The 24,652-nt window shown below is 44.1% G+C and overlaps 1 long non-coding RNA gene across 1 annotated transcript; it reads left to right on the top strand.

The window, feature by feature from the left end:
• Positions 1-1,113: 1,113 nt before the first annotated feature.
• Positions 1,114-24,355, top strand: LOC132820105 (uncharacterized). Its single transcript, XR_009645171.1, has 2 exons — positions 1,114-1,452; positions 22,386-24,355. It is a non-coding gene; the product is annotated as an uncharacterized LOC132820105 (long non-coding RNA).
• Positions 24,356-24,652: the final 297 nt, after the last annotated feature.

Below are 24,652 nucleotides of genomic sequence, written 5' to 3'. Positions count from 1 at the left end.
GCAGGAAAAGTGGAGTTGAGGATTATCAGACCATCTTATGAATGGTGAAGCAGACACAATGGGCTGAATGAGTCAAGATTAGAGTGGTGCTGGAAAAGCACAGCAGGTCAGGCAGCATCCGAGGAGCAGGAAAATCGATGTTTCAGGCAAAAGCCCTTCATTCCTGAAAAAGGGGTTTTGCCTGAAACGTCGATTTTCCTGCTCCTTGGATGCTGCCTGACCTGCTGTGCTTTTCCGGCACTACTCTAATCTTGACTCTAATCTCCAGCATCTGCAGTCCCCACTTCTGCCACAATGGGCTGAATGGGCTATTCCTGTTCCTTTCTCTTATTGTAGAATCTCTACATTATGGAAGCAAGACATTTGGTCTGTTGAATCCACATTGATCCCCTGAAGGGCTTTTGTCCGAAAAGTCGACTCTTCTGCTCCTTGGATGCTGCCAGACCTGCTGTGTTTTTCCAGCACTGCTCTCTCGACTCTAATCTCCGGCATCTACAGTCCTCACTTTTGTCTCTGAAGAGCATCCCGCCCATCCCCATCCCCATCCCCATCCCCATCCCCATAACTCTGCCTTTCCCATGGCTAATCCACTTAGCCCGCACATCCCTGGATACAATGGGGTAATTTAGCAGAGCTAATTCACCTAACCTGCTCAACTTTGCCTAGTGGGAGGAAATCAGAGCACCCAGAGGAAACCCACACAGTCATGGGAAGAAGGTACAAACTCCGCTCAGACTGTCACCCGAGAGTGGAATTAAACCCGGGTCCCTGGCACTGAGAGGGAGCAGTGAACCACTGTGCCACTCTAAATAATAGTCTCCATCATTTAGGAGGGTACTTGGACGTATTTGTTGCAGCTGTTAATCCATCTGTGTTTGGGTTCAGACATGAAACTGCTCAAGACCAGACCTGACTCCAGGCTGATAAATTTCCTGCTTCCAGAACCATATCGTCAATCCTTGTTTGGAAGGGGCTGGTGTTGCCTTGTACAATGCAGTTCCATCCCTTACATCGAATCCTGGCTCGGACACAGAGTTTCTCTGTCTTTATCCGCCCATCCCCCTTTGCAGAAAGCAGTTTGAATTGAAGCCAGCAGAAAATTGCAGTGGGAGCGGCTTTTTGCCAGAACATGCTGGTGTTTTGTGCCAAACTGAACAATGAACTGAGACTAAGATATAAAGTCACGATGTAGAGGTGCCGGTGTTGGACTGGGGTGAACAAAACCAGAAGTCACACGACTCCAGATTCTGGTCCAGCGGGTTTATTTGAAATCACAAATAATTGATTTCAAATAAACCTGTTGGACCATAATCTGGTGTCGTGGGATTTCTGAAGTGAAAGCAAGGCACTGGCTAGCTATTTCGTCCCACTTTAACACCGACGTGTCTTTCACGAACATCTGGAGACTTGAGTGCAAATTAGTCTCTTTCTTCTTGGAGCCTTATTCTGTTGGTGAGTAAAAATGTATCAAATAGAAGCAGCCACTTGCAATATAGGCAGAACCTTTTACTTCAATAGGCTTTTGTTAACAGTGAGGTTTAGCAGGATAGCAAATGGGCATGTTCAGAGCTGTGGCTCAGCTGGTGGCAATCATGCCTGTGAGTCAGGAGTTCATTGAAGTAATTCCCGTTTCAGAAGCTTGAACAGAAAACCCAGGAATGACATTCAGGTAAATGTAAACGATCCCGGTGTAGGAGTAAGAAGAACAGTGAAATCCATCCCACTGTCTTAGTCAACGCCTAAAAACCACACAATCTTGTTGTTGGTACACTGGTGTATGTGGGATCTTGCGTTATGCACATTGACTGCTGTGAATCCCCCTTTAAAACAGGGACTAAACCTTTTCAGGAGAAGGTGCTACTTTAATGCAGGTTCTTTCTTATGTTGGGGAGGTGGCGGCATAAAGTTAGCTCGCTGAGCTGGAAGGTTTGTTTTCAGACGTTTCGTCACCATGGCGAGGTAACATTATTGCCTCAATTTGGCAATGAAAAAACTTATAATCTGGTCAGGTTGTAGCAAACCCAGCGCAGTAAATGGGCTTGGAGTGAAGAGGGAATAAACCAAGTTTTAGATAGTGTGTGTAATTCTACATTGACTCTCTGTAGTCTGATTAATAACAAATAGGTACATAGTGTAAAGTAAAATGTTGATAGTTTATAAGAATAAGGACTTACACGTTGAGCTGTTTTCTTGTTTGTTTTGCAACCCCTTCTAAAATTGAAACTGTGGTGTTTAACTCTTTCCAATCTCTTTTGGGCCCAAAGTAATTCTGACTAGGGAACAGGGAACCAGACTGTTCTCTCCAACCTTTGTGTGTGTCTTTCTTTAGCCAGTTAGTCAGAGTTGTTGCTCTCTCTCTAGGAAAGCAATAGATCCAGGTACTTGAAAGCTCCTTCATTTTATAACTCCTGCCTCCACACAATTGCAAGGTATGCTTGTGTGATATATTGTACTGTAACACAAACTGCATGTTCATAAAAATCAAAGCAGCAATAAGCCACAAAGTTCTTGAGCCTGCAATTCCATTCAATTAGATCACCACAGGTCTGATATCAGTCTCAGCTCCACTATCCTGCCCCAGCCCTTTAATTCCCAGAATATACACAATGGATGACCATTTCCAGGATAGAGAATTCCTCACACCCACAATCCTCTGTGTGAAGAAATTCCACATTATTTCAAGGCTAAAGAGCTTACCCTTTTTCCCCCCTTTTCCTGGGATCTGGACATTATTTGACAAGGCAAGCATTCGTTCCTGATCTCTAAGTGCCCTTGAACTGTGCCATTTCAACCACAATGCTGTGGATCAGGAGTCACAAGAAGGCTGGACAGGGCAGGAGAAACAGTCTTCCTTTTCTGCCCTGGGTCCCATGCCCCCACGGCATTAACCTGGGTAGTGGGATTACCAGCCTAGCAACAGCACCACTACGCCACCATCTCCCCTTACTCTGTGTTTGCAAACCCTGGGCCGGGGAAACAGTCTCCCAAAACCTATTAAGGCCTCAGAGAATTAAATATCTTTCAATGAAAGCACCTCTTGTTCTAAATTGCAGAGGCTTGTTTGATTCAATCACTGCTCATAGGACAGTCCTCTCAGCCCAAGCTCCCACTCATGTACATTTGAAGGTTTTTGTAACCCTGTACTAAGAATTATTTTAAAAAGCAATGGATGCAGTTAGATAAATGTATTACAACATTGCTCTTCCTTAAAGTTCAAGCCCAAAATTTGGGGTCTTAAGTAGAAGAAAATGATGAATAGATCAAAGGAGGAGAAACTCTATTCCAGATGGTGAATAGATTATGAAGCTCATTACCACAAGGAGTAGTTGAGGTGAATATAAAAGATGTATGTATGGAGAAACTACATAACACATGAGGAAGAATGAAGTAGCAGAGTATGGTCATTGGGTGAGATCAAGGGCAAGGTTAGGACAAAGCTTATGTAGAGAATAAATCTCAGCACAGCTCGGTTTGACTGAATGGCCTGTTTCTATGCTGTAAATTCTATGTAAGTTAGAAAACTGAGTGTAAATGTTTAGGATAAGGTATCAGAAAGTATTAGAGGCTATCGTGCCACAATATTAGAAATGGACTCCTCCATATCTTTGCTCTTTAAAAGTGTGACCCAGGCTGCAATACCAAAAGCCACCAGCTGGTGCTGCTGCTGAGAAGCCCACCAGTGCCACCAGTAGGCCAACTTTGGGACTGACACTGTTTGCAAAACAAATGTGTGACAATCTCCTGTGTTAACACATTCAGAGGGTTACAGCTTTGCACATCATTGGGGAGTTTTCAGTTAAGCTTCATTCCTGAAACAGTCATCTGCTTCAGAGGCTGATGATGATACATCGGTTGCCATGACAAGGTCGTTTTGGGAGCAGTCACTAAGTCTGCTGAAGCGTTAACTTCCATAACGATGTTTTCATATTGCTGACCCAATAATGCCATTGCTTTTCTCATTATCTCTCGTGTCCTTTTGTCTTTGTCTATGATGGAACCTTGTAGTAATGCCCCTTTAAATATAGCCCATTCTCATTATAACAGTCCTCAGCAGCATCGAACTTTGGACAACAAATTATACACGGCATAGGCACGTTATGCAAATGTTGAAGACAAACTCTGGTTGTTTGACAACAGAGACAGTGACAGAGGTCAGACTGTATTAAAAGCATAAAACGATGGCTTGATATATTCATTAAAAACAGACAGTGGGAACAGCGAGAGGGTTTTTAACCCATTTATTTGGGTTTGTTGTTCAGGATGATATGCCAAAGCACACTGACACAGTCCCCTTCCTGCCTGTCGTTGTACTCTGTCCCCATTACCCAGCATCCTGATGAATCCATCATTTTTTCACATTTCAACATTTGCTGCACTAGATGGCAGTCTATTCCATATTGCACTGCATGCTCTGAAATATGAAGAGGCTGCCCTTTTCACCACTGTTTAACTTGGCAGATCATAAAATTGGATCAGCTGGCTGATCAATGTGCCAAGGTTTGCTGGGAAGAGTCAGTGCAAATAGCTCCTTTTGTTCAACCCCTCCCCCGCCCACACGATTCACCCAAATCCACCCTCCACCTCCCAAAGCCAGTCTGACTTCTAGCCAAGTCCAACTGCTAATTTATTGGATCCATTCTCTCTCTCTCATCTGATCCTGTGATATCTTGCTAAAGTGACCTCACATAACATAAAGCATGGAAAAGGACCAGTCGGCCCATGGTGAATATACTGCCTCTTTGACATAGCTCTCCAGTTAGTCCCACTTACCCTGTACTCTTGAAACTGTTTCATAGGTCATAGAATCATACAGTACAGAAACAGACCTTCTGGTCCATCCAGTCCATGCTGACCATAATCCCAAACTAAACTAGTCCCACCCACCTGTGCATGTCCCAGATCCCTCCAAGCATTTCTTATTCATGTGCTTATCTAAATGCCTTTTAAATGTTGTAACTGTATCTACATTCAACACCTTGTCTGGAAGTTCATTCCACACATGAACCACTCTCGATGTAAAAAAATTGCGCCTCATGTCTTTTTTAAAACTTGCTCCTCTCACCCTAAAAATAAGCCTCCCCGGTCTTGAAATCCCCCATCCTGGGGAAAGGACACCTGCAGTTCACCTTATACTATACTCCTCATGACATCTCTGTAATGTCACCTCTCAACCTCCTATGCTCCAGTGAAAAATGTCCCAGCCTATCTATTCCCGCAGCATCCTGGTAAACCTCTTGTAAACCCTCTCCATCTTTAATAATGTCCTTCCCATAAAAGAGTGACCAGAACTGGATTCATATACTCTTTTTCAAGTTTCACCTTTGGAAGGAAACAAAGGTGTATCTTAAGCATGTACATTTCTCCCATATTTCAAAGATGTGTAGGTTAGGTGAATTGGCCATGATAAATTGCCCATAGTGTTCAGAGATGTGTAGATTAGATGCATTAGTCACGGATAAATGTCGGGTAATAGGGTAGGGGGATTGGTTTGGGTGGGTTACTTGTCGGAGGGTTGGTGTAGACTTGTTGGGCTGAATGGCCTGTTTCTGCATTGTAGGGATTCTATGATCTATTTGAATTCTTTTATCTTTTTTCTAATGCCATGAATTATAAAGCCAGTCTCCCTCCCTGACCCCGACTTAAACCAAAGAATCCTATCCCAATCAAGCTGTACCTTGATAAATCTTTCAGGGATCACCTCTGAAACTTCAGTATTCCCAGAAACAAATGCTATTTGTTTCCACTGATGGGAACTTGACACCATTTTACAACACCTTTCCTTTAGCTGACACACTGACCAGCCCTAACCAACAAACCAACCACAGCTGAGAGCCCAGAATGGGACTCGTATGAATGACGATCTGCTCACAGCCAAGTTTTTGCATGGTGATGGTGGATATTGTATTTCTCCTATTTTCTAACCTGTGGTTTAGTTTAACTGGTCCCCCAAAGGCTATAGGGATGTCAACAACAATAACTCAGATTCATAGAGAGAATTTAATATGAGATCTTGACCTGGAATGTACTCAGTCACACAAACACTGATCCAAAGGAGAGAGTAGAACAGATAATCAAAGAAGTTGACTTTAAGATGCATGTTAAAAGTGAAAAGGCAGAGTGGCAGAGGGGGGGGGAATGCCAGAACTTAGGGCAACATGCAGAACTTACAGGAACATCCAAATGCCAAAGTGTTAAAGGATTAGTGCTGATCAGTGGCCCTTTTTATTCCTTCCTGGGATGTGGGAGTCACTGGCTAGGCCAGTGTTTCTAGCCCATTCCTAATTGCCCTTGAGAAGGTGGTGATGAGCTGCCTTCTTGAACCATTACAATCCTGGACTGTAAGGACATCTACAGCACTGTCAGAAACGGAATTCTAGAATTCTGACCCAGCAACTGTGAAGGAACTGCAATATATTTCCAAGCCATGAAGGCAGAGAGTTGAGATAAAAGGTTCTGTTTTGGAATGGCAAGTGGTGTCCTGCAGGGTTCAGTGTTGGGGCCACAGCTGTTCACTTTATATATTAATGATCTGGATGAAGGGACTGGGGCATTCTGGTGATGTTCACCGATGATACGAAGTTAGGTGGACAGGCAAGCAGTTCTGAGGAGGTGGAGAGGCTGCAGAAAGATTTAGACAGTTTAGGAGAGTGGTCAAGAAATGACTGATGAAATTCAATGTGAGCAAATGCAAGGTCTTGCACTTTGGAAACAAGAATACACTGACTCTTCCCAGCATTCCACGCTTCAGGCTCACTGCCTTTATTCCTGATGAAGGGCTTTTGCTCGAAACGTCGATTTCGCTGCACTTTGGATGCTGCCTGAACTGCTGTGCTCTTCCAGCACCACTGATCCAGAATCTGGCTTCCAGCATCTGCAGTCATTGTTTTTACCAGCATTTCTATGCCTGGTCCAGTCCAGTTTCTGGTGAACAGTAAACCCCAGGATTTTGAGAGTAGAGGATTTAATAATGGTAATGCTATTGAATGTCAAAGGGAGATAAATTCTGTCTTCTTGGAGATGGTCATTAGCTGGTGCTTTTGTGGCTCAAATGTTACTTGCCACTTCTCGCCCAAGCCTGGATCTTACTGCATATGGCCGCAGACTGCTTTCAGTGTTCATGAAATTGTGAATGGTACTGAACATCCCACTTCTGACCATAAGGCAGAAGCAGATAATGATGATTGGTCCAGGGTACTACCTTGACGAATGTCTGTGGTGATATCATGGGACTGAGCTGTTTGGTTTAGCGCAGTCCCAACCTTCTTCCTTTGCATTAGATATGATTCCAAACAGTGGAGAGTTCTCTCCGTATTCCCATTGACTTCAGTGTTGGCAGGGCTCCTTGATGCCACACTCAGTAAAGTGCTGCCTTGATTTTAAGGGCAGTCAATCTCACCTCATAAGATTAGCCCTTTTGTCCATGTTTGGATCAAATTTTTATGATTTATTCGCTGGATGAGGGCATCAATGGCTAGGCCAGTATTATTGCCCACAGGTCAATTAAGGGTCATCCACTTTGTTGTGGGTCTGGAGTCATATGTAGGTCAGACCAGGTAAGTATGGCAATTTCCATTCCTAAAGAACATTAGTGAACTACATGAGTTTTTCTGATAATTGGCAATGGATTCATGGTCATGAATAGGTTCTTAATTCCAGATATTTTATTGAATCCAAATTTCATCATCTGAAGTGATGGGATTCAAACCCAGGTCCCCAGAACATTATCTGAGTTACTGGGTTAACAGTCCAGCGATATTACCCTAGGCCATTGCCCTCCTGTCCATGAGGACAAGAGCTGAGTGGCCCTGGTGGAATCAAAACTGAGGGTCAGTTATTGCTATGTATTGTCAACACTACAGCATCACCGTGCTAATGATTGAGAGTAGACAGTTACGGCAGCAATTGGCCAGTCTGGAATTGTTCTGCCTTTTGTGCACAGCATATACGGTCAATTATGCACAGAGTCAAGGGTGTGGTGCTGGAAAAGCACAGGAGGTCAGGCAGTGTTTTGGGCATAAGCTCTTCATCAGGCTTACGCCCAAAACGTCAACTCTCCTGCTCCTCGGATGCTGCCTGATCTGTGCTTTTCCAGCACCACACTCTCGACTCTGATCTCCAGCATCTGCAGACCTCCCTTTCTACATTATGCACATTGCCAAGTATTTGCCAGTGTTATAGCCAACACTGGATAGCTTTGCTCAGGTGTGGCAGGTTCTGGAACACAAGTCTTCAGGACTATTGCTGAGAGGTTCTCAATACTCACAGTATCTAGTTCCTCTCTGGGCTCCTCCAATCTGAAGGACAAAAGAACCAAAAGTGATAGGAAGTAAGAGGTTTAGAACATAGAACGATACAGCGCAAAACAGGCCCTTTGGCCCTCGATGTTGCGCCGGCCTGTGAACTATTCTAAGCCCATCCCCCTACACTATCCCATCATCATCCATGTGCTTACCTAAGAATTATTTAAATCTCCCTAATGTGGCTGAGTTAACTACATTGGTAGGCAGGGCATTCCATGCCCTTACCACTCTCTGAGTAAAGAACCTGCCTCTGACATCTGTCTTAAATCTATCACCCCATCAATTTGTCGTTATGCCCTCTCGTAAACTGACATCATCATCCTAGGAAAAAGACTTTCACTGTCTACCCTATCTAATCCGCTGATCCTCTTGTAACTCTCTATCAAATCCCCTCTTAGCCTTCTTCTCCCCAATGAGAACAGACCCAGGTCTCTCAGCCTTTCTTCATAAGACCTTCCATCCAGACCAGGCAACATCACCTCTGCACCTTTTCCAATGCTTCCACATCCTTCCCAAAATATGGCGACCAGAACTGTACACAATATTCCAATTGGGGCCGCACCAGCGTTTTGTACAGTTGCAGCATGGTATTGCGGCTCCGGAACTCAATCCCTCTATGAATGAAACCTAACACACCGTAAGCCTTCTTAACAGCACTATCCACCTGGGTGGCAACTTTCAGGGATCTATGTACATGGACTCCACATGCACATCCACACTACCAAGAATCTTTCCATTGACCCAGTAATCTGTCTTCCTGTTATTTTTCCCAAAGTGCATCACCTCACATTTATTTGCATTGAACTCCATTTGCCATCTCTCAGCCCAACTTAGTTTGTCCAAGTCCTCCTGCAACCTGTAACATTCTTCCAACTGTCCACTACTCCACCGACTTTAGTGTCATCTACAAATTTACTAATCCATCCACCTGTGCCTGTGTCTAAGTCATTTATAAAAATGACAAACAGCAGTGGTCTCAAAACAGATCCTTGTGGCACACCACTCGTAACCGGACTCCAGGCTGAATATTTTCTATCAACCACCACTCACTATCTTCTTTCAGAAAGCCAGTTTCTAATCCAAACTGCTAAATCACCCTCAATGCCATGCCTCTGCATTTTCTCTGCCTACCATGTGATACCATATCAAAGGCTTTACTGAAGTCCATGTACACCACATCAGCTGCCCTACCCTCATCCATATGCTTGGTCACCTTCTCAAAAAACTCAATGAGGTTTGTGAGACATGACCTGCCCATCAAAACCATGTTAACTATTTGAAATCAAACTGTTGCTTGACAACAGTTGTAAGGCTCACTGGTCTATAATTACCTGGGTCACCTCTACTGCCCTTCTTGAACAAAGGCACAATATTTACAATCCTCCAGTCCTCTGGTACTAAACCTGTAGAGAATGACAACTCAAATATTACAGCCAATGGCTCTACTATCTCCTCCCTAGCTTCCCAGAGAATCCTCGGATAAATCCCATCCGGCTCAGGGGACTTGTCTACTTTCACTCCTTCTAGAATTGATAACACCTGTTCTTAACTAACCTCGATCCTCTCTAGTCTAATATCTTGTACCTCATTCTTCTCCTCTACAATATTCTCCTTTTCCTGGGTGAAACCCGATGAGAAATATTTGTTTAGCACCTCTCTGATCTCCACAGGGTCTACACTCAGAACTTCCCACTTCTGTCTTGGCTGGCCCTATTCCCACTCTAATCATCCTCTTATTCCTCATATACCTATAGAAAGCTTTAGGGTTCTCCTTTATTCTATTTGCTAAAGACTGCTTGTGTCCTCTCTTTATTCTTCCTAACTCTCTCTTTAAATCCTTCCTAGCTGATCTGTAATTCCCCATTGCTCATCTGAACCATCATGCCTCATCAACACCATAATCCTCCTTTTTTTGTTTAACAAGAGATGCAATTTCTGTAGTAAACCACGGTTCCCTTACCTTATCACTTCCTCCCTACCTGACAGGGACATACCTATCAAGGACACGCAATATCTGTTCCTTAAACCAGCTTCACATTTCCATTGTCTGCATCCCCTGCATTTTGCCACCCTATTCTATGCATCCTAATTCTTGCCTAATCGCATTATAATTGCCCTTGCCCCATGAATAACTCTTAACCTGTGGCATGTACCTATCCCTTTTCATCGCTAAACTAAACGTAACTAAATTATGGTCATTCTGTCCAAAGTGCTCACCTGCAACTAAAACACCTGGCCTGGTTCATTACCAAGCATCAGATCCAGTGGGGCCTCCCCTCTTGTCGGTCCTTTGGCATACTGTGTCAGGAAACCCTCCTGTACACATTGGACAAAAACCGATCCAGCCGACGTCTGCCAGCACATTCCTGTGACCGTGAAATCCAGTCCCTGTCCTCCTTACACTCATCCTCCTGTGCACTACAACTACACCTCAGGTTCCCATCGCCCTGCTGAGCTAGTTTAGGTTCTAAATGGGACTAGTTGGGTTATGCTTATAAAGCCCCTCCATGGCCACAATGGGCTGATTGGCCTCCATCTATGCTGTAGTTATTGTACAATTCTGTGATCCCACTATTTCTTAGCATTGGGTGGCACCAGGAGGAGGTCGGGACACAGTATTCTCTTGACACGTTGGCTGAATACGGGTTCAAAATGCTCAGCCATGTCTTTTACACTGTGCTGAGCTTTTCCCCAAGGATGGGAATATTTGTGGCCTTTCAGTTAGCTGATTAGTTGTCCACCACCTTTCTCAATGGGATGTGGCAGGACCTCAGAGCTTCAACCTGATTCATTGGTTGTGGGATAGTTTAGCTGTGTCTAACACAGCTGCCTTGATATGCAAGTCATCCTGAGCTATAGGTTCGAGAGGCTGACACCTCACTGATAAATATACCCAGTTTGGTACCTGGGCTGTGCCGTCACTCTGCAAGGAACCTTGTTGCATCCCTTCCTTTGCCTGATTCTTCCTTTCCAAGTCCTGGGCATGATCATCTGAACACGAGGTATTATTTCTAGAGGAATAGAAAAAGGTCTTATACTGGAGTGGGCAATGTCCCTGGCACTGAGCCAGAGCTCTCGATTCTAATCCCACTCTAGCACCCTATGACCAAAGAGGAGACTGTGGCATAGTGGTAAGGTCATTGGACTATAAATCCAGAACCCTTTGCTAATGTTCTGAGGCAGCACAGTGGCTCAGTGATTAGCACTGCTGCCTCACAATGCCAGGGACCAGGGTTCAATTCCACACTTGGCTGACGGTCTGTGTAGAATTTGCACATTCTCCCCATGTCTGCGTTGGTTTCCTTCAGATGCTCTGGTTTCTCTCACAGTCCAAAGATATGTAGGTTAGATGGATTGGCCATGCTAAATTGCCCATAGTGTTCAGGGATGTGCAGGCTAGATAGGTTAACCATGGAAAATTCAAGGTTACATGGATAGGGTAGGGGGTGCTGATGCTGAATGGTGTCTTTCCATACTGTTGGGAATTCTATGAATATTCTGAGGACATGAATCTGAATTCCTCCATTGCAGATGGTGAAGTTTGAATTCTATATAAAAAACATCTGGAATTAACAACTAACATAATGGTGGCTGCTGACTACAGAATAGAAAACCATCTGATTAGTTTAATGTCCTTTTGGAAAGGAAATCTGCCATTCTTACTTGGTCTGGTTTACATGTGACTCCAGACCCATGGCTATATGGTTCGCTCTTAACTTCCTCCACTTTCAGCAGTGGTGGGAGTGGGGAGAGTGAGGACCGGAGGCTGCTGGGAAGGTAAATTGCCCTTTCATTTCGGCAGCAGAGCTGAGTGGGACCAGTCGAGTTGCACTCTGGGAAGGTGAGTGAACTGATGTATTTGGGCAGTGGCTGAGGATTCAATGGGTCAGGGGTGTTTCAGATCGGCTGCAGAACATTCTGAAGGGGGAGGGTGAACAGCCGGCCGTCATGGTACATATAGGTACCAATGATATCGGTAAAAAAAATGGGATGAGGTCCTAGAAGCAGAACTTAGGAAGTTAGGAGGCAAGTTAAAAAGTAGGACCTTAGAGGTAGTAATCTCAGGATTGCTACCAGTGCCACGTGCTAGTTAGAGTAGAAATGAAAGAGTAGGCAGGATGAATGCGTGGCTTGAGAGATGATGCAGGAGGGAGGGGTTCAGATGTTTGGGACATTGGGACCTGTTCTGGGGGAGCTGGGACTATTACAAATTGCACGGTCTACACCTGGGCTGGACTGGAACCAATGTCCTAGGGGGTGCTTTTGCTAACGCTGTTGGGGAGGGTTTAAACTAATGTGGCAGGGGGATAGGAACCAAATGAGTAGATTAGATTAGATTAGATTAGACTTACAGTGTGGAAACAGGCCCTTCGGCCCAACAAGTCCACACCGACCCGCCGAAGCGCAATCCACCCATACCCCTACATTTACCCCTTACCTAACACTACGGGCAATTTAGCATGGCCAATTCACCTGAACCGCACATCTTTGGACTGTGGGAGGAAACCGGAGCACCCGGAGGAAACCCACGCAGACACGGGGAGAACGTGCAAACTCCACACAGTCAGTCGCCTGAGTCGGGAACTGAACCCGGGTCTCAGGCGCTGTGAGGCAGCAATGCTAACCACTGTGCCACCGTGCCGCCGCGATTAGATTAGATTAGTGGATAGTATGGAAGCAGTTACTAAAGACTGTAAGGAACTAGATAATGAAGTCAGCATGACTAAGGGGAACAGTAGGCAGGGAGCAGATGAATGCAAAGGGACTGAGGTGGTCTGAGGTGCATTTGTTTTAATGTGATAAGTGTAATAGGTAAGGCAGATGAACTTAGGGCTTGAATTAGTACCTGGGAGTATGGTGTTTTTGGTATTACGTACTTGGTTGAGAGAAGGACATGATTGGCAACTAAACATCTCAGGATATAAATGCTTCGGGGGATATAGAAGGAAGTAAGAGGAGTGGAGGAGTTGCATTACTAGTCAGAGAGGATATACAGCTGTGCTGCACTATGGAGGACTCGAACAGTGAGGCAATATGGGCAGAGCTCAGAAATAGGAATGGTGTGGTAATATGTTGGGGCTGTAATACAGGCTTCCAAACAGCGAGCATGAGGTAGAAATACAAATATGTAAACAGATTATGGAAAGATATAGGAGCAACAGGCTGGTGGTGATGGGAGATTTTAATTTTCCCAACATTGACTGGAATCCACTTAGTGTTCAAGGTCTAGATGGAGAGAATTTGTAAGGAGCATCCGGGAGGGTTTTTATAGGGTATGTAACTAGTCCAACTTGGGAAGGGGCCATACTGGATCTGCTGTTGGGAAATGAGCCTGGCCAGGTGGTTGAAGTTTCAGTACGGGATTACTTTGGAAAAAGGGATCACAATTCCATAAGTTTTAGAGTACTCATGGACAAAGACGAGAGTGGTCCTAAGGGAAGAGTGCTAAACTGGGGGCAGGCTAACTATTGAAAACTTCAGCAGGAGCTGGGAAATGTGGATTAGGAGCAGCTGTTTGAATGTAAAACCACATTTGAAATGTGGGAGGCTTTTAAACAGAGGCTGATTAGAGTGCAGGACAGATGTATCCCTGTGAAAATGAGGGATAGAAATGGGAAGATTAGGGAACCATGGATGACAGGTGAAATTATGAGACCAGCTAAGAGGGAAAAGGAAGCATACACAAGGTCTAGGTGACTGAGAACAGAAGCAGGTTTGGAAGAATATCGGGGAAATAAGACCAATCTGAAACGAGGAATTAAGAGGGCTAAAAGGGGTCATGAAATATCTTTAGCAAACAAGGTTAAGGAAAATCGCAAAGCCTTTTATTCCTATATAAGGAGCAAGAGGATAACTGGAGAAAGGGTTGGCCCACTCAAGGACAAAGGAGGAAAGTTATGCATGGAGTCAGAGAAAATGGGTGAGATTCTTAATGAGGACTTTGCATCGGTATTCACCAAGGTGAGGGACATGACGGCTGTTAAGGTTAGGGATAGATGTTTGGTTACTCAAGGTCAAGTCAGCATAAGGAGGGAGGAAGCATTGGATATTCTAAAAGGTATTAAGGTGGACAAGTTCCCAGGTTGCTGAGGGAAGCAAGAGAGGAAATAGCTGGGACCTTAACATTTCTTTGTAGCATCCTTGAACATGAGTGAGGTCCTGGAGTACTGGAAAATTGCTAATATTGTCCACTTATTTAAGAAGGGTAGCAGGGATAACTCAGATAATTATAGACTGGTAAGCCTGACATCAGTGGTAGGGAAGCTGCTGGAGAATATACTGATTGGTAGGATCTATTTACCTTTGGAAGAAAATTGATTTATCAGCTATAGGCAACGTGGTTTTGTGCAGGGAAGATCATGTCTTGCCAACTTAATAGAATTCTTTGAAAATGAAAAGGATTCTGGGTAATCCAAGATGGAGGATGGGAAAAATTTCTGGCTGTAACAGGCTGGTCTTTTTTTGAGATATTTTAGGTGTTGGAGGTGGTTTCCTCGAATTCCAGGAGCAGCAACTTCTGTTTTATATGTTGCTGCATTGTTTTGGAATGGTGGAGAACAAAAAAGTCAAAGCAACAGCACTTTTAAAAGGGAGAGGAACAGGCAAAGGAAGCACATGGTCAGACAGTGCAGGAGAGAGAGAGAGAGAGAGAGAGAAAGAAGCCCACACTGCTTACTGATACAACAGTGAATCTGCACAGTTACTGCCTTTGCTGTTTGAATTCACGTATCGCTGGACATTGGAGCGTGTCTAAGAAAATTAACAAACAGTGAAATTCACAACTGATCTTGGAGGAACCTGTTTGGGAAAGGTCACAGCACAGAAACAGATAACAACTGAATAGTTTTAAGTGTGGTCGTGGGACCTTGCTGTAAGTTTGCATTAGTGAGTAGAGTGGGTTCTTCCTTGATGTTTTATTGAGATACGTCTCTTGATTAAACTTAAAAATACAAGCCATAAATATTAAGTTAGCCTGGAGCAGTGTTTTGTAGAGGAATAAGAAGGTGCTCTTTTCTGAGTTGGTAAATTGAAAGAAACAAAAAATGGCCTTTAGTAGAGTGATATGCTTTTTTTGTTGGATATGGGAATTTAGGGAGAGTTTACGTGTTACTGAGGATTATATCTGCAATAAATGCTGTTGGTTGTGAATTCTATCAGATCGAATGGATCGGTTGGAGAGACAGTTAGAGGCAATGAGGAATTTACAAGAGCAAGGGGGTGTGACGGATATCAGTTATAGAAAGGGAGAAAAGTTACAGATACAGTCACATAGATGGATTAACTCCAGGAAAGGTAAGAGAGGTAGGCAGCTAGTGCAGGAGTCTTCTGTGGCTATCCCCATTTCAAACAAGTATGTTGTTTTGGAAAGTTAGGGAGTGATGGATTCTCAGGGGAATGTAGCATGAACAGCCAAGTTTCTGGTATCAAGACTGGCTCTAATGCAATGAAGGGTACGTCGGGTTTCAAGAGATCAATTGTGTTAGCGGACTCTGTAATCTGAGGCACAGACAGACGCTTCTGTGGCCAACAGCGAAAAATCAGAATGGAGTGTTGACTCCCTAGTGCTAGGATCAAAGATGTCTCGGAGAAGGTGCAGAATGTGCATGGGGGAGAGGGCCCAGCAGGAGGTCATTGTAACATTGGAACCAACAACATAGGAAGGGAAAAGGTTGAGATTCTGAAGGGAGAATACAGAGAATTAGATAGGAATTTAAAAAGGAGGTCCTCACGGGTAGTAATATCTGGATTACTCCTGGCGCTACAAGCTAGCGAGGGTAGGAATAGGAGGATAGAACAGATGAATGCATGGCTGTGGAGCTGATGTTTAGGAGAAGGATTCACATTTTTGGATCATTGGAATCTCTTCTGGTGTAGAAGTGACCTGTACAAGAAGGACGGATTGCACCTGAATTGGAACGGGGCTAATATACTGGCAGGGAAATTTGCTAGAGCTGCTCGGGAAGATTTAAACTAGTAAGGTTGAGGGGGGCGCGGTTTGGAACCCAGGGAGATAGTGAGGAAAGAGATCATTCTGAGACTGGTACAATTGAGAGAAGAAGCCAGTCAACAGTCAGGGCAGGCAGGGACAAGGTAGGACCGATAAATTAAACTGCATTTATTTCAATGCAAGGGGCCTAACAGGGAAGGCAGATGAACTCTGGGCATGGTTAGGAACATGGGACTGGGATATCATAGCAATTACAGAAATGTGGCTCAGGGATGGACAGGACTGGCAGCTTAATGTTCCAGGATACAAATGCTACAGGAAGGATAGAAAGGGAGGCAAGAGAAGAGGGAGGGGGTGGCGGGGTGGGGGGGGGGGTGGTGGTGGGGGGGGGGGTGCTGGGCGGGGGGAGGTGGCGGGTGGCGTTTTTCATAAGGGATAGCATTACAGCTGTACTGACGGAGGAAATTCCCAGAAATGCATCCAGGAAAGTTATTTGGTTGGAACTGAGAAATAAGAAAGGGATGATCACCTTATTGGGATTGTATTATAGACTCCCCTAACAGTCAGAGGGAAATTGAGAAACAATTTGCAAGGAGATTTCAGTTATCTGTAAGAATTATAGGGTGATTATGGTAGGGGATTTTCACTTTCCAAACATAGACTAGGACTGTCATAGTCTTCAGGGTTTTTGCTAAGTGTGTACAAAATAATTTTCTGATTAGGTATGTGGATGTACCTACTAGAGAAGTTGCAAAACCAGACCTGCTCTTGGGAGATAAGGCAGGGCAGGTGACTGAGGTGTCGGTGGGGAAGCACTTTGGGGCCAGTGACCATAATTCTATTTGATTTAAAATAGTGATGGAAAAGGATAGACTGGATCTAAAGGTTAAATTTCTAAATTGCAGGAAGGCTAACTTTAACGCTATTAGGCAATAAGTTTCAAAAACATAGTGGGGGGCAGATGTTCGCAGGTACAGGGATAGCTGGAAAATGGGAAGCCTTCAGAAATGAGATAACAAGAATCCAGTGACAGTATATTCCTGTTAGGGCGAAAGGAAAGGTTGGTAGGTATAGGGAATGTTGGATGACTAAAAAAATTGAGGATTTGGTTAAGAAAAAGATGGAAGTATATGTCAGGTATAGACAGGATAAATTGAGTGAATCCTTGGCAGTGTATACAGGCAGTAGAACATAGAAAATAGAAAGTACAGCACAGAACAGGCCCTTTGGCCCACGATGTTGTGCCAAGGGTCAATCCGAATATAGAATAAAATAACTTAACCGACGTACCCCTCAACTCACTACTATCCATGTGCATGTCCAGCAGTTGCTTAAATGGCCCCAATGATTCTGCTTCCAGCACCACAGCTGGCAACGCATTCCATGCATTCATAACGCTCTGCATAAAGTAGGAGTATACTTAAGAGGGAAACAGGAGGGGAAAAGGGGACATGGGATAGCTTTGGCAAATAGAGTTAAGGAGAATCCAAAGGGTTTTTACAAATACATTAAGGACAAAAGAGTAACTGGGGAGAGAATAGGGCCCCTCAAAGGTCAACAAGTCAGCCTGTGGAGCCGCAGGAGATGGGGAAGATTCTAAACGTGTATTTTGCATCAGTGTTTACTGTGGAAAAGGACATGGAAGATATAGAATGGAGGAAATAGATGGTGACATCTTGAAAAATGTCCATATTACAGAGGAAGGAGTGCTGGATGTCTTGAAATGCATAAAAGTGGATAAATCCCCAGGCCTGATCAGGTGTAGCCTAGAACTCTGTGGGAAGCTAGAGAAGTGATTGCTGGACTCCTTGCTGAGATATTTGTATTAGCGATAGTCACAGGTGAGGTGCCGGAAGACTGGAGGTTGGCTAACATGGTGCACTGTTTAAAAAAGGTGGTAAGGACAAACCAGGGAACGAGAGACCAGTGAGCCTGATGTCGGTGGTGGGCAAGTTGTTGGAGAGAATCCTGAGGGACAGGATGTATGTGTATTTAGAAAGGCAAGGACTGATTAGGGATAGATTAGAGTGGTGCTGAAAAAGCACAACAGGTCGGGCAGCATCCGAGGAGCAGGAAAATTGATGTTTTGGGCAAAAGCTCGCTGAAGCCTGATTAGGGATAGTCAACATGGCTTTGTGCATGGGAAATCATGTCTCACAAACTTGATAGAGTTTTTTGAAGAAGTAACAAAGAGGCTTGATGAGGGCAGAGGGGTGGGCGTGATCCAGGTTCCCCATGGTGGGACTTGTTACCAAGGTTAGAGCTCATGGAATACAGTGAGAACTAGCCATTTTGATACAGAACTGGCTCAAAAGTAGAAGAAGAGGGTGATGGTGGAAGGTTGTTTTTCAGACCAGAGGACCGTACCCAGTGGAGTGCCACAAGGATCGGTGCTAGATCCACTACTTTTCATCATTTATATAAATGATTTGGATGTGAGTATAAGAGGTATAGTTAGTAAGTTTGTAAATGACACCAAAATTGGAGGTGTAGTGGATAGCGAAGAAGGTTACCTTAGAAGGTCGGTGTGGACTTGTTGGGCCAAAGGGCCTGTTTCCTCACGTAGGGAATCTAATCTTACCTCAGATTACAACAGGATCTTGATCAATGGGCCGATGGGCTGAGAAGTGGCAGATGGAGTTTAATTTACATAAATGTGAGGTGCTGCTTTTTGGGAAAGCAAATCTTAGCAGGACTTATACACTTCATGATAAGATCCTAGGGAGTGTTGCTGAACAAAGAGACCTTGGAGTGCAGGTTCATAATTCCTTGAAAGTAGAGTTGCAGCTAGATCAGATAGTGGAGAAGGCATGTGGTATTCTTTCCTTTATTGGTCAGAGTATTGAGTACAGGAGTTGGGAGGTCATGTTGTGGCTGTACTGCACATTGGTTAGGCCACTTTTGGAATATTGCGTGCAATTCTGGTTTCCTTCCTGTCGGAAAGATGTTGTGCCATAGTGTTCCAGTATGGCAGAGAAACGTGGTGTGTTGGGTCCATCTGGGTTTCATTTTTTGGAAGTCTGTCTTGTTTAATTGTCCTGATTTCTGAAGCTTTTTCAATATGGATGTGATACAGTTTTTTCGTTATGGGGTCAGGCCTATCGCCACCTGTTGTGTGTTAACAGTTGTGGAGAATAACACTTGAATGGAGATTATAACTCTTAAAGCACCAAATGTTGCAAAGATTGATAGATTTGATCGTACTCAGCAACAGGGAAAGGACCCTGTTGATGGGGAGGAATTTCTTTGGCCAGAAGATGAATCTATGGCACCCATTGCCAGAGAGGGCTTTGGAGGCCAAGTCACTGAGTGTGTTTAAGTCAACGATAGATTGGTTCCTGATTACTAAGGGGATCAAAGGTTATGGGGAAGGCAGAAGAATGGAGGTTGAGAAAAATATCAGCCAAGATTGAAAGATAGAGGAAACTCCACGGATTGAATGACCTAATTCTACTTCCATATCTAATGATCTTATGGATGGGTTGTTGAGACATTTGTGGTCCTTGCTTGTGGTAATTATTTAATGGTAATTTTTGGTGTATTCGAACACTGTTCACCTGTTAATTCATGTTTACATCATTTTAATTCTTGATGTTAGAGTATAAGGTAAATATTTGACAGGACTTGACTGGGTGGATGTGGAAAGGTTTCCTCTTTTGGGAGAATCTAGAATTAGGGGTCACAGTTTTAAAATATAAAGGTCATCTATTTAAGCCAGATGAGGAAACATTTTTTGTTTCGAAGGGTTGTGAATTTGCTTTCCTCGAAAAGCAGCGGATGCAGAATCGTTAAATATTTTTAAGGCAGATGTAGATGGATTCTTGATTACAAGGGGATGAAAGATTATCAGAGATATGCAGGAATGTAGAGTGGAGGTTAAAATCAGAGCAGTCATGATCTTGTTGAGTGACAGAGAGGGCAGAATGGCCTATTCTTGTTTGTTGCTCATATTTTTATACATTACCGTTTGTTTAGTTAAGTTAGAAAGTTCTGAAGCAACTCAGCAGGTCTGGCAGTACCTTGGAGAAAGAAGCAGAGTTAACATTTCCAGTCCCATGACTTATTTGGGATTGAAGGGAGAGGTTAAAAAAATCTGGAGTTTTCTATTGCTGCAAAGCATGACTGGGTGGAGGTGGAGTTGGGGGGTGGGTGGGGTAGGGTGGAGGGGTTGAGGGTGGGGTTGAGGGATTACGAGTGGGAGTGGGAGTGTCTGTGGGAAGTGGGACAGAGACACAGGATGGGGGGGTGGGGGGGATGTTGTGGGAGACCGGAAATTAAAGGTGTCATAAAATGAAGGACAAGGGGAGTGGTAACTATTAGAGAAAAGATAAGCCGTAGATCCAGAGCAGCTGGGTATTAAGAGAATAACATCGAGTTCTGACTGTAACCAAAACGATGACAAATAAAATACAGACATTAGGGAGGGGTTAAGGGAAAGGGGAGCTGGAGGACAGAGTTTGTGGTCTTTTAAAGAAACTAAAAGAAGATGTAAGTTTGGGGTTAAGGATGGTGGGCTTGTGAAAGGGGAGAATGTATCAGAGGCAACTGATTGAATGGTCACCATCTGAGACATCCCAGGGGAACTCTTTGCAGATTGTTGCAGCAGAGGCTGGAGAAAACTGAGGAGGAGCCTTTAACAAGATGGCTTGCAGTAGACAGTAGTAGCGGGATTATCAGGATGATCCTGGAATCGTGAGTCATTTTGGTCGACAGAATAGTGTCGAGCCAGATCTAACAGTGAATGATGGTCACAATATTCATTCAAGTCTTTGTTCTTCAGATGTTAAGGGTGTCTCCCTGGCTGTACCAGGAAAAGACCCTTAGAGAGAGAGTAATGGATTTGATGGAGACGAGGTCAACTAGATTAGAAGCTCTCGAAAGGTTTTGGTGAACAGAAGATCAAAGTCTAGGCAAGTGGGTGTAAGGGAAGTGGGGAAGATCTTTTTGCTGGTTTGGATGTACAGGGAATTATGTTTGGAAAAGAAATGGGAAAGGGTGTGTAGATCAGCCAATTGAATAATCGATCAGTCATGGTGAAGATGGAGACTGTTTGGCCTGTTTTGTCTGTACCGGCTCTCTGTATGAGCATTATGACTCGGTGTACTTCTCCTATTCCTTAACCTGGAATATTGTCTCTACTTAAATAATAGACATGTCTCTGTATCTGCTCTGTCCAGCTCTCTCATAGTTTTGGCCCAACTTCAACCCAACTAGTCCACACCAACCCACCCACACCCACTCCCCATATTTGCCCCTGACTAAAGAACCAATTCTATGGGCAATTTAGTATGACCAATTCATCTGACCTGTACGTCTTTGGATTGTGGGAGGAAACCAGAGCACCCAGAGGAAACCCACACAGGCACGGGGAGAATGTGCAAACTCCACACAGACAGTCACCAAAGGCTAGAATCGAACCTGGGTCCCTGGCACTGTGAGGCAGCAGTGCTAACCACTGAGCCACCGTGCCACCCTTTATATGGTCTATCCATACAATTGAAAATTCTTATCACTGGAACCATTCTCTAATACCTCATTTGCACTCTTTCATTGCGTTCACATCCTTCCTAATGTCTAGTGCTCAGAATTGTGCAAAATACTCTAGCAGATGCCTAACTAGTGTTATATATGTTCAGCATAACTTTCTTGCTCTTGTATTTTTTGGCCCTATTAATAAAGTCCAGACTAGAGTACACTTTATAACTGCTGGCTCTACTTGTCTGCCACTTGGTGTGACTTAAGCACATTTGCACCTATTTTTGGTCCTTACTCATCCTGTGGGATAATCTATTTTATCTTACACTGTATTTCCATGTCCTTTCTACCAAAGATGTCATGTCACACATCTCTGCATTGAAATCAATCTGCCACCTCTCTGCTTATCCTCCTCCAAGTTGGTGGTCTTTCTCTACCCTCCTTACAGTTTACAATGCTTCCAAGCTTTGTATCATCTGCACACCAAGAGCTGGATTGTTAATATGTATCAAGATAGCAAAGGTCCTAAAACATAGACCCTCCCCTCCCTCTCTCCACCCCCCCACCCCACCCCACCCCACCCACACGGGAACTTAGCTGTGAAACTTTCTTCAGTTCAAAAACTATCCATTAACCATTCCAATTTCTTTGCTTTCACTCAGCCAGTTTTGTATTGGTGGTGCTACAGTCGAGTTTACGCCATGAGCTATGAATATTCTCACAATTCTGTTGTATAGCATTGTATCCGACACCTTTTGGAAGTCTGCATACACAACATCAACAACACTGCCCTCATCAACTCTCCAGTATATCTTCTAAAAACTCCAGCATGTTGGTTAAATGCTATTTTCCATTAAGAAATAAATGCTGGTTCTTAATTAAGATTTGGAGAGGTCGTTGTTGGACTGGGGTGTGGACACTCTACTGCAAACCCACAGACAACCTCACGATGCTACACTTCTCCAGCTTCCACCCAAAACATATTAAAACAGCCATCCCCAATGGACAAGCCCTATGCGTACACCAGATCTGCTCAGATGAGGAGAAACGTGACGGGCATCTGGAAGTACTCAGGGATGCCCTCATAAGAACAGGGTATGTTGATCAACTCATCGACCGCCAGTTCCAACATGCCTCAGCAAGGAACCGTAATGACCTCCTCAGGAGACAGACACGTGCTGCAACTGACAAGGTACCCTTCGTTGTCCAGTACTTCCCTGGAGCTGTAAAACTACGCCATGTTCTTCGTGACCCGCAACACATTATCAATGAGGATGAGCACCTCACCAAGACCTTCCCCACACCTCCACTGCTTGCCTTTAAACAACCGCCAAACCTCAAACAGATCAACGTTCATAGCAAACTGCCCGGATCTCAGGACAACTCCATACAACCCTGTCACAGGAGGTAGTGCAAGTCGTGTCAGAGTGTGGACATAGATACTGCCATTACACGTGGGAACACCTCCCACCATGTACATGGCAGCTACTCATGTGACTCAGCCAACATTGTCAATCTTATACGTTGCAGGCAAGGATGCCCGGAGGCATGGTACATTGGGGAAACCGAGCAAAGGCTATGATAATGGATGAATGGGCACCACACAACAATCAACATACAGGAGTGTTCCCTCCCAGTTGTGGAACACTTCAGTGGTCCAGGACATTCGCCCTCTGACCTTCAGGTGACCATCCTCCAATTCGGACTTCGGGACAGGCAGCAGCGAAATGTGGCCGATCAGAGACTGATAGCTAAGTTCGGTACCCATAGGGAGGGCCTCATAAGGGACCTTGGGTCCATGTTACACTACAGGTGACCACCATTGCACTATACACACACATAAACACTCTCTCTCACCTGCACACGCGCGCGCACACACACACACACTCCTACACACACACATACACACGTATACACAGACACGCACACAGACACTCACATTCCCGTGCTCACACATGCATCCTCTCACAGACTTAGACCACTCTACACTCACGCACACACATATGTACACTCTCACAGACACTCACAAACCCCCACCCCAGACGCATACATACACTCCTGCAGACACACACACTCCCACACTCACAGACTTAGACACTCTACACTCACATATACACTCTCTCTCACACTCACAACCCACCACCACAGACAGACAGACAGACACACACACACACACACAAATATATGTACATATACGTTTGTGGGGTGAATTTGTACTTGCAGAGTTATATTGTACTTTGCTCAAAAACTGCATGAATTCATGTAAGACTCTGTTAACTCAGTTTTTAAGATTAGAATCAGTCTAAATATTATGGCACAGGCAGAGAACACAGGAGGCTAGCACCTTCTACATTATCTGGCTAACATCAATTATTACAGTTAACCTGAGAATGTAACTTTTTAAAAAAAGTTTTGTGATTTACATATGAAAGAAGTGAAACTATCATGGTATTCGAACAGATGAAAAACTCAACAAACAATCAAGGTATTTTCCAATGTATAATTTCAGTTACATCACACTGTAAACTTTTGCTATAAATTCTGTGTCTTACAATGGTGTACTCCACTACCACCTGATGAAGGAGCAGCGCTCCGAAAGCTAGTGCTTCCAATTAAACCTATTGGACTATAACCTGGTGTTGTGTGATTTTTAACTTCTTAATTAACTCACATTTTCCTTGCATGATAACTAATTCTATCATGAATAATTATTTCAAGAGAAGTCCTCTGCCCTGAAGTTAAAATGGCTGGTCAGTGATTGTTAGGCTTATCCGTAATATGTTAATGAATGTTATAAGCATTTATTGAGCAAGGACATTGCTTTTGAAATTCTCCAGGCAGCACACCAAAATTGAGAAGACCGTAACTGGAGGGCTGCTTGCATTGGAGTACTCTCAACTGCTGCTCAATCTCCAAAACCAGTAGTTCT

Source organism: Hemiscyllium ocellatum, chromosome 11 (genome assembly GCF_020745735.1).
Source record: "Hemiscyllium ocellatum isolate sHemOce1 chromosome 11, sHemOce1.pat.X.cur, whole genome shotgun sequence".
NCBI classification, from domain to species: Eukaryota; Metazoa; Chordata; class Chondrichthyes; order Orectolobiformes; family Hemiscylliidae; genus Hemiscyllium; species Hemiscyllium ocellatum.
The sequence above is the reverse complement of the archived record's forward strand: the minus strand, read 5'-3'. Positions and strand labels throughout refer to the sequence as shown.